The following is a 17,383-nucleotide window of genomic DNA, read 5'->3' on the forward strand; positions in this document are numbered from 1 at the left end:
ACATGGTCTACAGACCGACCGACAGACCTACCGACCGACAGGTACAAAACAATATGCCCCCTCTTTTTCAACGGGGGGCATAAAAATAGTCTGCATAATCATGTATGTATACTTTTATGGTCTCCTTTATACATTGCATATACTTGGTCTACTTAAGGAGGTACTCTACATCGTCATAATGGTTGACTTCCTTTTAAAACATGGTGGAAAATATAAATATATTCTTATATATTTATTTATTTATTTATTTATATAATTTCGTATGCATTATACTTTCTCAGTAATACCGTAAAGTATATATCTAAAATGTATCTCTATAAAAATTCATGTATCTACATTCAAACTATCGGCAATATACACTTTTCGATACTCATATTTATGCAATATCAATATTTGTTGTACAAAGCCCGACTGACTTTCCATAGTCTGTTTTCTAAATTCAAAACCATAAACCTGAGGGGGTAACCCTGCTATGGGGGAAGATCTACTATATAGTAGACTTTCCCCCTAGGTGGAAAGGCTACTATATAGCCATTTTTCCGGGGTGTAAAGCTACTATTTAGAAAAGACTATTATACAACACCGGCACGTGCCGACCCATACTAATCTGTCTTGCCTTTGATTTATCATACCGATGTAAAACTTCCTATGCCAGAAAATTCTAAATTTTGCCTATTTTATTTTATTCACGTCATGTTAGATAGAGATCCACTCTATAAGTAAATCATCGTTCTGAACTGACACATTAAATATGTACTCCTTGGTGATAATTGTGCTCTATAGTTCTTCTTCCAATGATTTCTCCAATTTGTGTTTCCATCACTTGTGTGAAATTATAGGTAATGATTCTAAAATAGTCGAAATTCTTAAAATACATCAATGTTTTATCATTTCATTGTGCTCCATTGAAAATTCATTTGTTTTTAAAACATTTTTTAGATTGCTAGACAAATTTCAGAAATAAATTAAACACTTTTCTGACCTGCATTTGTACAATTTAGACTGGTCTCATTACACAAACAGCCCCACCCTCTGTCACAGTACTCTGATGGTGAACAGTCACATATCTGGCTACATTTACGTCCGTAGTGATTAGGTGGACAGGGCGAGGAGCAGTTATAGCCCCAGTATCCGGGCTCGCATTCTGAAAAGATCACCAATGTTATACTAACTTCCAATCTGTATAACACTTATCAAAATATTTCATGAAAATGGTTATTTTAACACATTCTCAAAAACATACCCACACATGTGTTTGCAACTTGTACATAATCTTTGCAGCATGTCATAAATGTTCTGAAATTACATATCATCAAATGAAGGAAATTAGTTACCTGTAAATCTCCTTATAAATAGATCTTTTAAGTAAAACAAAAACCATATTAAAAGTATGATATATTTACTCATTTCCACAGATATTATCTCCAGTAAGATATTGACCAGATATCCACGTAATGTTAAAGATCCACAAACACAATATCCTCAGTTCCGTCATTTCCAACCCGATGTAGTGAAACGCCTCACCGTACTATCAGTTAAACAATTTTTGGTGTCTATCATTCGCTTCCTTGTCACAAAACACATGATTTGACTGACATCATGTCACCGCTATTCCAATACTTCATAGTACCTATATCAAAAATGTACTGCGTCTTGCCAAACACGAGTCGGCTTGTGGTAAATATCGGAGTGGAGTGGAATGAAATCTGAATTTGATATTTCCAGTTTTGTGATATTTTGATAACAGCTATATCCTGCTTGATTATGAGCAGGGTGAGTTACCAATTTCACCGCCTTGTACCGAGAGTAACATTCTTTCTATGTTCTCATATTCTAATTGCAAACCAAACCCAATCAAATAATTTTTATTCAAAGCTAGACATGGTATATACATGTAACAATACAATACAAATTTCATAGTTCCTCAATAAACTGTCCATAGTCATGTGGATTCTGTGTACTAAATTGCATGGTTATTTAAAAAAAAACTGACACACTAAAAAGAGTCTCTTAAAACAGCATTCAATGTAAATAAATTTTCATTTTCAAATACATGTAGGCCTACAATCATAAACTTATTATCACCCAATTTGTTGAAAAACATTTCCTTAAAATTGCTTTTTGTATCTCAACATAGATATGGACAGTTCATAGGGATACGGCTGTCAACTTGATTCTGATATCAAATTATTACTTATTGCATTACAAAAACGCTTTTTTACATCAAAATGTTTGTATTGGTTTTGTCTTGGAAGCTGTTTGAATAACTAAATATCCCTGTTCCGTGTTACACTGTACCGAACAGTCCTTGTAGTATACACATACGGGTGTATCTAACATTTTCTCTCGTTTTTTGTTTTTGTTTTTGTTTTTACTTTTTATACATTTTATTGTAATAAGGTGTTTAAATATTGTTTCCTGCAAACTTCTTACGCAGATGGTGTGCATACATCTACCTTTTAACAAGTATTGACTTTGTAGATTATTCCAGAGTTATATTTATTCCTTAAAAACTGATAAAAACTGATATTCAAATCTGTGACTATTTAATACATATATCTCAGTCCTCTCTTCTCCGCTTCCCAACTGTCCAAGACAAAATCCAACATCACGTCGGATTTCTTGCCTCCTTAAATTGTGTTCATGTAGCGGTATCAAAGGGAAGAGAGAAATTGTTTATGTTACGTCCCATCGAGAATTTTTCACTCATATTGAGACGTTACCAGCTGTAGGTGAATACCCAAACTTCCGTCAGAGTTCGTTTGCTTACAAACCAAACTCTTCCATTTAGGCATTATGGGATAACGCAAACTCCGTACAGCGTCAAATTCTCCGGGACTACTTTCCCCTACGAATAATGACACTGCCACAGGCTTTCCAAACTTCTGCAGAAAAACGCAAGTTACTATACGCGTGTGATTCGGTTATCTAAAATACCAGATAGGGTGGTCACGTAGGGTTTATTTATTCCAGAATTAGTAGAAATAAATTCTTCTACACTCTGTGTAACGTTTAGACTGATTAAAAATTGAAACTACTGGCCTTGACATTGAGCTATAATTTTGAACGGAGCGTCATTGACGTAGTGATGATGATGTCGAGGCGTCTGTGGAAACAGGAGGACGATTTTATCGTATCAGGCCCACACCTTTGTGTACTGCTGTCATATTTGAGAGGGAATCCAGCCAAGAAAGATAGATACACTAGGGACTTCTTTACAGATGGATAGGTTGTCCAGAAAAAGCGAGAACATTCAAACAACCAGGTTAGTGACTCGAATTTTCTCAGAAATCTCGTATCTTTTGAAAAGTCCGTCAGCTGTCCGTAGTGCCATAGAGAATGATACATGTTGATAAAGTTTAAGTGTACGTACATCTTCAGTAAAATACTACAGGCACAGATTAAAGATTGACTATCGAAGATATTTTTAAAAGCGTAATTTCGTTTTTAAAACAATCTTGAAGTTGTTTCTAAAATCAAAGTGTTTGAGGAATCGCTCATATCAATCACTAGATCTATATCGCATTACTTTGATTATAGGTAATTCAGATTTAATCTGTTGATCTATACAAACAAAGTTTTATGGGAAATGCCTTCTCTCCCACCCCTCCCCCAAATTAACATTGTGGAGGTGCACTTTCAAAAATCATTTTTTAAATAATTATTAATTGTGTCATGCTTGTTCCCAGTGTAATGCTGTTGAACATGGTGAACATATAGATCTGGTACAGGATTTTAAAAAGTCATATGAGTGTATCAATGACCATGATATGGTCGAGATTAAATCATACATATAACTTTGTACACCTTACTAGATTCACAACTTGTGTTTACACACCAATACAGATAATTAGTGGCTCAAGAAAGAAAATCCAAAGAGAACAAATTCATATGCAGTGTAACTTAATTAAAACACATCTAATATAGATATCAGTTGAATACCTGACATTTAAAAAAAAAATGAAATTAACAATCCAGTATTAATTAAGATAAATTGTAAGTGTGGGATATAAGGTCTATGACTAATGTAGCAATGAAATAATTTCAATGATAAATAAATGTGGGAATTTATATTATGACAGGACCCAAAGTTAACATACAGAGAAATTGATAAATATACTCTCGCCACGGAAATTGCATCACTAAACATGTGAAATTTCTATGATGAGACAGTTGGACAGGATGTACATATATATGTACAAAGTATTCACCAAGTGTTCATACATTATGCTTTGCTTGTCACTGAAAATCCATGATGTAATGAATATAAATCATTACATATTGATGCAGTTTAAGTCAACCAATGGGAATTCAGCTAAAACCAATGTAAGAAATTTTTCATGTTTCAGATGTAAACATCATATTGTACACATCATCATTAAATGTAATGTGTTGCAGATTGTTTTCAGATTAAATTTGTATTAATGCAATTCTGCAACATTGAACCACACAGCTTTATTTAAATTGTATCAGAAATGACTAAACTATGAGCATATATAAAAATAAGACATGGTTTATATTTTTGTAGGAATTGCATCATCGCAATCACAAACCATGATTTTTGAGTCCACACCAGCTTCCGCAATCTGACAAAGGAGAGAATTTATTGGAAGGATCCATGGGTAACCGACGACGAGGAATTACAAGATGTGAAGGATTTCCACCAATTTGAATTAAACTAATTTGAATGAGGTACTAGTACTTGTCTTTAACACATGTACATAGAAATTTGTAATTTAAAATGAGAACAGTTAAAAATCATGATTGTTGATTTTGGAAGGTAAATCTTTAATTCTGAGGAATGTCTATGCATGCCAACATCTGCAACATTAATAGTGAGAGTAGCAATATATACCTGAGCTTTAGAATTTATTATTGTAAAAAGGTAACTTAAAATTTGTTTATCACAGGCCATCGCTTTGCACTGTGATACATTATTGATATATACATGTTGATTAAATTTTGAGTTGTCTGAATTTCTGAAACAACATTTGAATCACAGGGGCTAAGCCCGTTTTGGGATCGAACTCTGTGATACCATAAATATAGAAAGGGGTCTAACTCTGACACAGATAAAAAAAACTAACCACTCGCTTCAAATGCCTAAAAAATCTTAAACTAGGTAAGCTATGCGTAGTTTGTCGTTTTCCTTGCATAGATTAATGTTTTAACTACTTGCATGCCAAATCTCAAGTCACTGGTTCTTAAAATAACAAAGATATACGTCATCGTTCTCTTGATTTCACTTATTTATTTTCACTAGGACATTTACCGGTCCAGGTCACGGAGTCGTTTCTCGCCTATGACAGCAGCGAAATTTAGACTAGTATGGAAGATTTCGGACCTGTCAATTAAAATTTCACATCAATTATATGCTACTTACTTCCTCATATTTTAATAATGTTCTTCGTGTAGACGTTACACGACTTGTTTTTCCTCAGCAGCATCAACTGTTGACAAGATCTGTCATTTCAATGAATACACTAAATACCCGAAATGTCTAAAACTTTAAAGAAGGGGAAAATGGGTGATAATAATCTAAATGAAATAGAATAAACAAAAACAAAAAATTTAAAAAAAGCAAAGAAATAATGTTCATTTTTCTTTTCTAAGTGCAACATCACAAGAATAATGTTTTGATCAGTTTTAAGGTATTTGAGATTTTAAGTCTATCGGGTATTTAGTGTGTTCATTAAAACGGCAGCTCTTGTCAACAGTTGATGCGGCTGAGGAAAAATGAGTCGTGTAATGTCTACACGAAGAACATTATTAAAATATGAGGAAGTAAGTAGCGTATAATTGATGTGAAATTTTAATTGACAGGTCCGAAATCTTCCATACTAGTCTAAATTTCGCTGCTGTCATAGGCGAGAAACGACTCCGTGACCTGGACCGGTAAATGTCCTAGTGAAAATAAACAAGTGAAATCGAGAGAACGATGACGTATATCTTTGTTATTTTAAGAACCAGTGACTTGAGATTTGGCATGCAAGTAGTTAAAACATTAATCTATGCAAGGAAAACGACAAACTACGCATAGCTTACCTAGTTTAAGATTTTTTAGGCATTTGAAGCGAGGGGTTAGTTTTTTATCTGTGTCAGAGTTAGACCCCTTTCTATATTTATGGTATCACAGAGTTCGGGCCCAAAACGGGTTTAGCCCCTGTGATTTGAATATAACAAATAATTTTCTTCATTTCAGTTCCTTACATATGAAAAAATTACCATTTTTTGCCTGTTTCCAAATATGTGCAAGAAGTATACAGGGATTGAAAGCTGAGAAAGAGACAAAAATTCCTTTTCAATGTTACATATTATATATAGTTATGTATGACAGTGAGTCTATCAACAGTGCAATAATGATAAACATGTGAAGTGTTTGCTAATAAAACATGATAAATTTTCTGAAAGTGTCATTTAGATGTGTTTGATAGATACCTGTAGTTCTCATACAGTACATATTGAAAAAAGCCTCATGGGAGGCAAATTTAATGAAGAGGATGTGCATAGATACAGTGTATATATGACATACCATACATATAGAATATTTATTGACTTTTTTGGTATACCTGTAGCAAATGGTCAAAGTAAGCTTTTCACATAATTTTTTATAAATGGGGATCCCGGACCCCTTCCAAGGAGAAATAAATGCAAAATAGAATTATGGGTCATTCTGAATTTCAAATCTGCTGTAGAACAACAGGAACAGAAATGACAAAACTGTGTGAATATTGTTGTATAGGGTTTTAAAACATGGTTCTTGAGGACATGATGGGGCTATATAAGGGTTCATTTTATTTAATTTTACTGAAGGACACAAAATACATATGTAATATACACTATATTCATTAAAAAAATTCTAAGGCAAGTGTTCATCTACAAAAGAGTTTTGATTCAGAATTATTTCCTGTTGAATCTTTGAAAATACCAAGAACAATTTGATTACAATATAACAAATTATGCATGCACTGTAAGGCTGTGAAGTTTGATTTGTTCAAACAGTGGGGATATTTTGTTGTTGGATGACAGTTTACAGGGGACTTAAAAATAATTCCATAATTTATCAAATTCATATACATGTAATTCATAAGATACTTTTTTTCTTATATAAACATTGAAGTGAAATTGTCACATGTACAACAGTAATGAAGTCAATTAAGTACAAGTGGATTGAAAAAATATGGTGCTGAAAGATTCAATGTATTTCTGCAAGAATTTTTACTGTCTACTTAGAAACGGTCTTTGTGAAATAAATGAATTGTTGCTTGAAGTTAACTCGCTTTCCTAACTGGTCTTAATTTCAGAAAGATTTTATATGTTAAAAAAGATGTTTTCTGGAAAGCTATAAATCATTAAATTTGTTCAATTCTGTAAGAAAATAAATAATTATATGGGGACCAGAGTCATATAATTACAAACATCATCAGAGCATGGCGTATACTACAAAGAATTATACTACCGGCAAATAGAACTTGGGAGGGGGTACCCATCTTTTCCACTTTTTATGACAAATATGCCTTCCATGTAAAATAATACAATGGAAAATATAATTTAAAAATATCATAAAATCAATAAACTAAGTTGCTTCATGTCAACAAGAGTAACAGTGTGTGTGTGTGTGTGTGTGGCGGGGGGGGGATGTTCTCTCTCTTCTTCATTTTTTGCTTGTCGCCTCCCCCCCCCCTTTTTTTTTGTTAAAGCAAAGCTACATGTATAAACCTGTACTTATATTATATGTCTCAAATGCAACCTGCGAAGAAACGCTGATGTGTTTTAGAATATAGATAATGGTGACTGCAATTTTTGTTCGTTTAATTTGGGTGCATGGTGGGTTGTAAATGTACATGTACAATATGTAATACACCTCAAGTTCATATGTTAGTTTGTTTCGATCTGGGATGTTGAGTAAATTTTAATCCCCCCCCCCTCCTCCTATATGTTCATTTTCATAAATGTGCACCAGATATATTCCTGTGCACAAATTTCTAAATGTAAGTTTATCAACGGCGCCTCACATATGGATCCCTGACGTGAAAAGATGAAAACATTAATTATGATTTTAAAAATCCACCGGGCATCGTGTACAGCGACAAGGAATAGGCCTGCATCAAATTCTTTTAAAATGAATACCAATGGACGTTTTCTTATCTGATTCTAGCGAAATTGCATTTATCTGAATCAAATAATTTGACTCTACAATTCTACTTACTTTACTTACCTTCTCTTTCATTGATTTATATAGTACGTTATTAATAACGGTCTATGAATATTTATTTGAAGAAAATGATAATCTAAGACTTGATAATATATTAGATGCAAGGAAACCGATATCGATTAATAAGGAACCACTACATGCACAATGAAATTGAATGATCGCATAAACGTTTCAATGTGAATGTCGTGGATTTTTCTCTCTAAATATCAGCTTTATAATTTACCGCGCTTTTGCAACTGTGACGTCATGTCGTCAACACGGCTCATATCTGAAAGCCAATCGTAACTACTCGGCTATTTCCGTAACCGGTTACGGAAAAAGACGACCGCGTGATCCGATTGATCTGAAAACCTGTGGCAGCGCATCGTCGCAAACCACGGTTTTGAGTCCACTCACGCTCGCTCATACCCGTCATGATGGAGATAATCGAATAGAAGCACCCGTGGGTAACCGACGATGGTGACAGCGATGATATTGGAGTTGTAGTGTAACGGAACATACTGAGCTGACCGGAGCTTGGGGATAACGATTTCTTAAGCCGCGTATACTGTGTGACGTCACTGTAGAATGACGAAAAAACATAACGTCAAACGTAAACAGCTTTCAAAACAAGAACGTAAACATCAAGTTCATTACTTTACACTATAATTTGAACAGTCTCCCTACTTTTTAATGATCTTTTGATCATTTTATGTTTAAAATAAAATCCATACTTTTATATTAATGCTCTTAATGTTAATATCTTCAAAATTTTAACTACGAACTACTTCTTTAGTGTTATTTGCCTGCGTGATAATCGCGGACTCACAATATACAAATCTGTATATTGTACTGCGTCACATAGGAGAGGTCTATTCGAAGGTGACGTAATGAGGCCTCAACAGGGAGTTTGGGTGAATACCATCAATTTTGACCTATGCTTATCGATGACAGCCACAGCAGGAAGGGTTTTTTAAACGTGCCAATGTCTACCGTGACACGGAACCTCCGTTTTTAAAGTCATTTCGATTGATTGATTGTATCTTCTTAACGTCTCACTCGTGAATTTTTCACTCATATGGAGACGTCACCAAGATCGGTGAAGGGCTTCAAATTTAGGCCTATTCTCGGCGCTTACGGCCACTGAGCAGTGAGGGTTCTTTAGCGTGCCACACCTACTGTGACACGGGACATCCGTTTTTAAGGTCATCTCCGAGGACTCGTGACATGCACACCTGTTGCCGAGCGATTGTCGATGGAACTATCACTACCTGTTTTAACGACTTCGGTCTGTAGCGGCCGGGATTCGAACCCCGGCCTACCGCATTCAAAGTCTTATCGAATAGATCCGCGATTCTCACTTCTATATAGCGAGGGTTTGGCGGAAGAATAATCCCTACTTATGTTTACGTCTTAGGTGTTACGCAAGCATGACGGAGTTCGAACCCACGACATAACGGTTACAAAGCAAACTCTCTACCACTGACCTAACGAGACTGGTGAAAGATGTCGTGTAATGAAAAAAATTATTCTAACTTTTAGATATTGAATCACCCTGTTGACATGGTAGATAAAAGATACCACGGCTCATTTTTGATGCAGTAAACGACTTTAGCTAAGCTATCATGACATGCAAAGCAGTGTCCATTTACATGTATAGCATAAAAGAATTATATAACCCAGAAATGTAATTTAGACAAAATTGGTTATATATTTTTCCTCTTCAAATTATGTGCAATTGATGATATTTTAATATTTCCTCATTATTCAATTCCCCCATATTTTAAACTGAACTTGTTTCCTCTGAAAGGATCCCGCGGGGATCCGAGTTAGAATAGGTCTTCAGTACCCCTTGCTTGTCGTAAGAGGCGACTAAATGGGGCGGTCTTTCGGATGAGACCGCAAAAACCGAGGTCCCGTGTCACAGCAGGTGTGGCATGATAAAGATCCCTCCCTACTCAATGGCCATTAGCGGCGAGCATAGGCCTAAATTTTGCAGCCCTTCACCGGCAGTGGTGACGTCTCCATATGAGAGAAATATTCTTGAGAGGGATGTAAAACAATATAAAATCAAGCTTCTGAAAGGTTGATTGTATATTTTCTAACTCATATGGTATTCCTTATGAGTTTGATCATTTTTCGTTATCTTCACCTTTCATGAAGACATCACTAATGCCGGTAAAGGGCTTCAAAAGTTAGGCTTATGCCCGGCACTTTCAGCAGGGAGGGATTTTTATCGTGCCAAACCTGTAGTGACACGGAGCCTCGGCTTTTGCGGACGCATCCGAAATACCGCCCCATGTAGTCGCCTCATACGAGAAGCAAGGGGTTCTGAGGATCCATTCTAACCTGGACCTCAAGAGGTTTATAAATAGCGTGTACTGCCCAAAATCATTTTATATCGTATAGAATTTATTTATCATTTACAATTCAATTTTCAATTATAAACAATTTCAAAATCTTTATTTCGTTAAATACAATGCATTTTAAATTTAATCGCGCAGGAATACGTCATCTGAGTGAGGGGTGAAGGTGGGGTCGTAGGTCATTCAACAGCAAACTGAGCAACTTTGTGGAATATATCTATTTTACAGGGATATACATAGGAGAAAGACAGAATTCTATATAAATCCGGAAGTGAAGGTAGTGGATTGGAAAGCAATTTGTATGTCTACTGTTTTCGTTTTTGGAGGGTTTTAAGCTGCTTTTGAATATGAAAAGAAAATGTTGCATTAAGAATCTAACTTTGAGAGGTGCTGTTTCAATGCGCTGACTGGACAGTCTACTCCTACACATAATGCTGCATACATTATTTTCCCCTTAGGGTTTTCAAAGGTATATATACCTTCCTGCCATTTTCTTTCATAGGATAATACAGCATACTTATGCTCATTTTAATCAACATGAAGATTCAAATGAGTTGATTGTTCGTGGAACTCTTACCTACTGCTCAATGGCAATTAATAACTAGACTCTGATCTTCAAGATACAGATGTTGATTCTCCGAGAAGGTAGGCTGATAAATCATCCAGATAACAGCGAGCGCAGCTTCAATGATTACGCAATTAAACCACGTGGTTTGCTCATCATCAGCTGAAAAATGATGCGGACTACCTATAATGCCTCAAGAAAAATCTCGCCGTCACTGCGGTATACTTCATTGACAACCCCGTAGATAAAGCAAATAAATAGTTTGGAAAGTACCACAAATGATTTTAAATTCCAAACAAGCTTTCCCATACCTTCGTACGTTTTGTTGTGGATAATTGATTGGTTTGAAAGAAAAAATATCGCAGCTAATGATGACGTCACAATGCACTGTTTACATCAACCGCGTTATATTTCCCGCGTTAAGTCGTGTTGTAAGATGTCATGGGTCTTTGCTCGTCTCAACGGTCACACCGTATACATATTAGCGAGCGAAGCTCGCTCCAATGATTACGCAATTGAGTCACGTGATTTGCTCTTCATGAGCTGAAAAATGATGGGGATTACCCATAATGCCTCCGGAAAAATGTCGCCGTCACTGCGGAATACTTCTCAATGACAACCCCGTTGATAAAACAAATAAATAGTTTGGAAAGCACCACAAATAATTTTAAATTCCAGATAAGCTTTCCAATATCTTCGTTCATTTTGTTGTGGATAATTGCTTGATTTGAAAGAAAAACAATCGCAGCTAATCATGACGTCATAATGCATTGCTTACATCAACCGCGTTATGTTTCCCGCGTTAAAGCCTCAAGTCGTGTTATAAGATGTTATCGGTCTTCGCTCGTCTCAACGGTCACACCGTAAACATATTATATTTATGCTTTGTGGGTTGAGAGAACCATCTTTCAGCTTTTTGGGAGTTGAACTATGTTCAATCTCCCTGGGTCATCACGCACTTTTCTGCGCAGTAATTTGTATTGATTTGTATAGTGGTCGTCAGCGGGGGTTCTGTGTCAGCTGATTTACTCCTAGGTAAATCAACATAAACTTTTATAAACATCCGCCATTAAATAATCCATGTAACTTTTCTGAATTAATCTAATTTTGATAATTGACATGTAAATAAATGCATTGATATTGTATTCAAATCAATTTGAATACAAGATTTCGATCAAATTGATACTGATAGACATAGAAAAATAAAAGATAAGGTTGAAAATTGTCGTTTGTAGCGCAGCGTCACCTATAAACATTGATAGGGAAACGAACGACAACTGCACACAAGCCCTATTGACACCGTGGCGCGAAATATCGAATATGGTGCGAAACCTCAGAAAATTTACAAGAAATAACTCTACAACATTGTGTATGTGTTTTTTTTAATGTGATATAAAAAATGCTTGATGTTACATGTAGATTGAATTAAAAACACGTCATTCCCAGTCAACAACTTTCGATTGGGATCGGAATACGAAATAAAATTTCTTATATCCGGTGGCAAAGTGAAACTGCTTCATGCTTCAAGTTATTGAATTACGTAGTAATTGCACGTTACACATTAGAGAACTGTTCCTTTTAATAAAGAAAGTCACAAAATAGATACAAAATGAGTGTACCTTATTCATTACTGTTACTGAGCTTTCGTCGACTATAATCTCGAAATGGCGTGTTTCGCTGCGCTTGATGACTGTAAGGTCCACATTTTCTACGTGAGTAGTGTGATATTTGTTTATGAATTTTTTGCGAATACATGGTATGTCTCGGCTAAGAATAATGGAAACTTTATCACCTATGTATGTAAAGACATATTAATCTCTATTTTTAAAAATGTAGAACACTTTTATCAAATGACAATGTTTGAAAACGCTTAGAGCCCCGATGTCAGAATTTCCTTTTCCAAGACATCAATATGTCAAATTCATTATCCTTTTTTAATAGTATGTACCATATTTTGTACCAGTTATCCATTTTGAATCCCCTATTACAATGGGATTTTGCTGCACTCTGCAATGTTTGAGTGGATGTCATGAGTGTGTGTCAAACAGAAATTTTAAGAGCATGAGATGAGGTGCTGCCATGTATTACTTCACTATCAAAGTTTAACCCAGTTGCCACAATGTTGAATCTATGCTGCAAAAAGGATTGGAAATTGCTCTGGTCAAAACACATTGTTTACTTGTCTACAGATGAAAGAGACATGAGGATTCTCCCTCACAAACTGAAAAAAAAAATAGTTATGGATCTTGTACATGTATAGTTTATTAATCACTATAGATTTCCAGCATCACAAGTCTGATTCCACTATATGCTTTCCATACTGTCAGGTTCATTCACCCCCTGTTTGAGCCACAGTATAATATCCCAAATACCTTGGCAATAAATAACATTATTTGACTAGTGTTTCATTTTTAGCGGAGTTACGGTGAAGTCGAACTCGGCTTATGATCTGATGAAGTGCCTTTGGGCGGGCGGGCGGGCACGCATCAACATTTCATTTCAGCACCATAGCTCTTGAGCAAATTATAGGATCTCATTCAAACTTAGATGGATTGTCACCCTCAGTAAGATGAGGAAGCCTATCGATTCTGGGGTCACTAGGTCAAAGGTCAAGGTTACTGGCTATAAATAGACTGAAATTTGGAGAAAATTTTGTTTTCCGCACCATAGCTCTTGAACGAATTATAGGATCTCAATCAAACTTAGATCGATTAAGTAAGACAAGAAGCCTATCGATTCCGGGGTCACAAGGTCAAAGTCACAGTGGCTATAAATAGACTGAAATTTGGAGAAAATTTTGTTTTCTGCACTATAATTTTTTAACAAATTATAGGATGTCAATTAAACTTAAATGGATTATCGCCCTTCATGAGACAAAGAAGCCTATTGATTTTGGTCAAAGGTTAAAGGTCAAGGTCACAAAGGATTTAAGTCGGCTGAAATTTATGTACGCAAAATTTTGCTCCCTGCTTGATAATTCTTGAAAACTTTTCTGCCGGTTCCCTCTATGCCCATTCCTTGCGCAACTCGGCTTGTGCATTTCCGATGCCCGACAATTTTTAATTTTTTTGCATTTCATTTATTTTGAGTTATTATACAATTATTTACCATTCCATTGATCCTCTGCAGGACTGTAGTATACTCAGGTGACAGTTTAGCATATTGGACTACCTTTTCAAGTAATGAATCCTTAGAATTAGCTATAACTAGGATTAAACTTGAATGTATATATACAGGGGAAAAACTTCTTCATAACTGCAAGGCATTGAAAACCATATTGATTTGAATGCTTGGGCCATAATATGTGGTCACATTTTTCATGAGAATATAAAGGGGTGAAATTCTAGAAAACAACAACACGACTTCAGTTACTCGAGGAGCGTTGTGGCCCATGGGCCTTCCATTATCCATGTTTGCTGTTGTAACGCTTTGAAAAACAACAACAGTTGATTTGTATCTAAAATCATGATAATATTCAGTCATTTATCCCCCTACCCTTCCAGTACTATCTTTTCTAACTGAATTTCCACAATGTTCAACTCCCACGAGTACTTTAAGTACTTTGATTAGTTTTCCATCCAAGATGCAAGTATTAATCATTGATATCCTTGAAATCCCCATATCAAATTATCACCCAATGTTATGGACATGACGGTTAATTGCTGATGTTGTACTCGTAAAGACATTAATGTGCTGGTATGATATTCAGATGCTTCTTCTTTGATCATAGATTGAGACATTTCTTTATTTGACCTTAGTGCAGCCTCTGCATAAAACTTTATTTACTGTTTCTATCATTTAAACCAGGTTTTCCTCTCCACTGAGTTTATCATTATTGAATTCTTTATTGAATTCGGTAGTAATGCAATTCAATTAGTTTTGCCTTTTTTTTTCTTATCCTTCAACTTCATTGTAAAAGTACTTTCAAGTTTGCATTTTGTACACGTAACATTGTTTCACACATCATAATGTCAGCAATGAGTATATTATATTAAAGTAATGAGTAAATATGAGTAAAACATTGTTGCTCATAAAGTAGTGGTTAAGTTACGTGTCCACATATGCGTAACTTCTATATGTGTAATAGAGGGCGAATCCCTCTCACGGCCCGAAGGGCCGTGAGAGCGGAGCTCTCCCTATAGGTAACACGTATATACATGTTTAAAAGGAAAAGATAGGGAAATAATGAAAAATTAAACCATACCTATTGAACTTGAAAAGTTTGGTACCAATGGCGTCGATTCGAATATTAGCGCGTGGACATGTATTCCTCCATTTTGAATCTCGTTTACCCAAGTTCACGTCGTTCTGAGATGTTACATAAAATCCGTAAAAGCATGTAAATCTTATTTTCTTAATCATATATAATCACTCCACGATTAACGCCATGTTTTTTGTTGTGGTTCAAACGCTATGTTTGTAAATTTGCTAAATAACGACGCTGAATATGACGTCACAATGTACTGTTTACATCAATTGCGTTATATTTCCCGCGTTCAATATATAGGCGGATCAAATGTCCAAAATTAGGATGCTTTGATACGGCTCTGTCCTCGTGCTAACTTCGGGTTATTTTTGTCCTGTTTTGGATATAGGTACTAATGCCAAAACTTTTTTGCTTCGCCCTCAAACACGGTCACGCCGTAAAACATATTACAGTGTACAGTGTATATACGTCGCAAAGCAAAATCTGCGATGTATAGAAGTAGTTGTAAAATGTAAAACCTAAGTATCAAACTTTCAGTACATGTAAACGTTAATGGTAAACTGGTGTGTAACGATACAGCAGTATGTAGTATTGAAGCGACATTTATATTACAGATTCAAGGTACATATACCAAAGGGTGGCATTCCGATACAGGAAACACATCGTCATACGTTACGATAAACCTCTGTCGCCAAATTTTGGGGAAACATGAACTACACAACTGGTTCACATGGACCTCGGAATGTGGAAACAGAAACGAACGTTGACTTTATTCATTTCAGTGTACATGTATTGTAATAAACAGATTATATATATATAAATTCAATTATGTGAAGAATTTGGGAGGGGGGTGTAGCTGTGTAATGGAGGACATGTGCATTGAAGGATTATTAAGAAACACTTTGTCCATTTTAATATTTGGAGACCTACTATCTGTGATTGTCTCTTCTGACATTGTAATCTTCACACGTAAGAGTCCAGATTGAGAGTAATTTTAGAGAGATGGCTGATCAGTTGGACATTTGTCATCATTGGTGAGAGACAATGGGAGTTACACAACTGGCTTAGGACATTGTTGCTTAATCAGACAAACATCATGTTTGACATTATTTGAGAAAAGGTACCGGTAATCCTACAAAACACTATAACAGCGATTTAACTGAACAGTCCTAATTAGTTATTTTTATAAAGTTAACCAATTCTTTTTAAAGGAATGTGATTATATATAATTAAATAATAAAATCTGGATTTACCAATGATATGTGAGTAAGTATTTTTTCCCCATGTTATACAGTGATTTGATTACGTGTTTCCTTTGGTGCAATCCCTTTTACATGTATCTAGAACTAGACAAGCATGCTCGTGCAATATGTGAGTCAACATCCGCGGTGTAAACAATAACAAAAGATAATCACACCCAAAAACTGTCAATCTCTAGTTTGAACTACAAATTTAGCTCTGCTTCAAATTTTTGAAGCCAAAATTAAAACTTCATGAGAATTTATATCTAGAATAGATATGGTCAATACATGCACAGTTATGAGGGGAATAAGCATACCCATTTTAAAATTTCAGAACAACAGCTTAATCTTTATTTTTGCAAAATAAGTGCTGCAATCTGAATGTGGCTAGCAAATTCATATATTCCACCATTTTCACCGATTGGCTGCTTTTATACACAATTGCCGGCCTTTAATAATACCCAACAAGTTAAAAAGAACTCCATATAGTTCTTCTTTACCAGTGTGTCAACTATTTATTAACATTATCAATGTGTGTTATAACTTAAAGAGATGAAAATATCACGAAACCATTTTTTTTTTACAGTGGTTAGAGCATCGCGCCCAAAATCACACAACCTCTCACCTCTGGTCGGCGCGGGTTCGAATCCCGCTCGAGCCGGTAATTGAGAAAGTTTCCCAGTTTAATTTCGGAAGGTCGGTGGTCTCTTCCCAGGTACATTGTATCTGGGTTCTCTCTTCCACCAATAAAAACTGGGCGCCTCCAGATAACTGGAAAATTGTTGAGTGTGGCGGAAAACAGCAAAACAG

The 17,383-nt window shown here is 35.5% G+C and overlaps 2 long non-coding RNA genes across 2 annotated transcripts; one reads left to right on the forward strand and one right to left on the reverse strand.

The window, feature by feature from the left end:
* Nucleotides 1–269: 269 nt before the first annotated feature.
* LOC130050032 (uncharacterized) lies at nt 270–1,577 on the reverse strand. The gene is made up of 3 exons (XR_008798412.1): nt 1,404–1,577; nt 1,244–1,296; nt 270–1,144 (listed from the first exon to the last, which is right to left on the reverse strand). It is a non-coding gene; the product is annotated as an uncharacterized LOC130050032 (long non-coding RNA).
* A 1,554-nt stretch (nt 1,578–3,131) lies between these two features.
* On the forward strand, nt 3,132–6,554 carry LOC130050035 (uncharacterized). The gene is made up of 3 exons (XR_008798413.1): nt 3,132–3,265; nt 4,529–4,692; nt 6,203–6,554. It is a non-coding gene; the product is annotated as an uncharacterized LOC130050035 (long non-coding RNA).
* The last annotated feature ends 10,829 nt before the right edge of the window (nt 6,555–17,383 follow it).

The sequence above is a fragment of the Ostrea edulis genome, chromosome 1 (assembly GCF_947568905.1).
Source record: "Ostrea edulis chromosome 1, xbOstEdul1.1, whole genome shotgun sequence".
Classification (NCBI taxonomy): domain Eukaryota; kingdom Metazoa; phylum Mollusca; class Bivalvia; order Ostreida; family Ostreidae; genus Ostrea; species Ostrea edulis.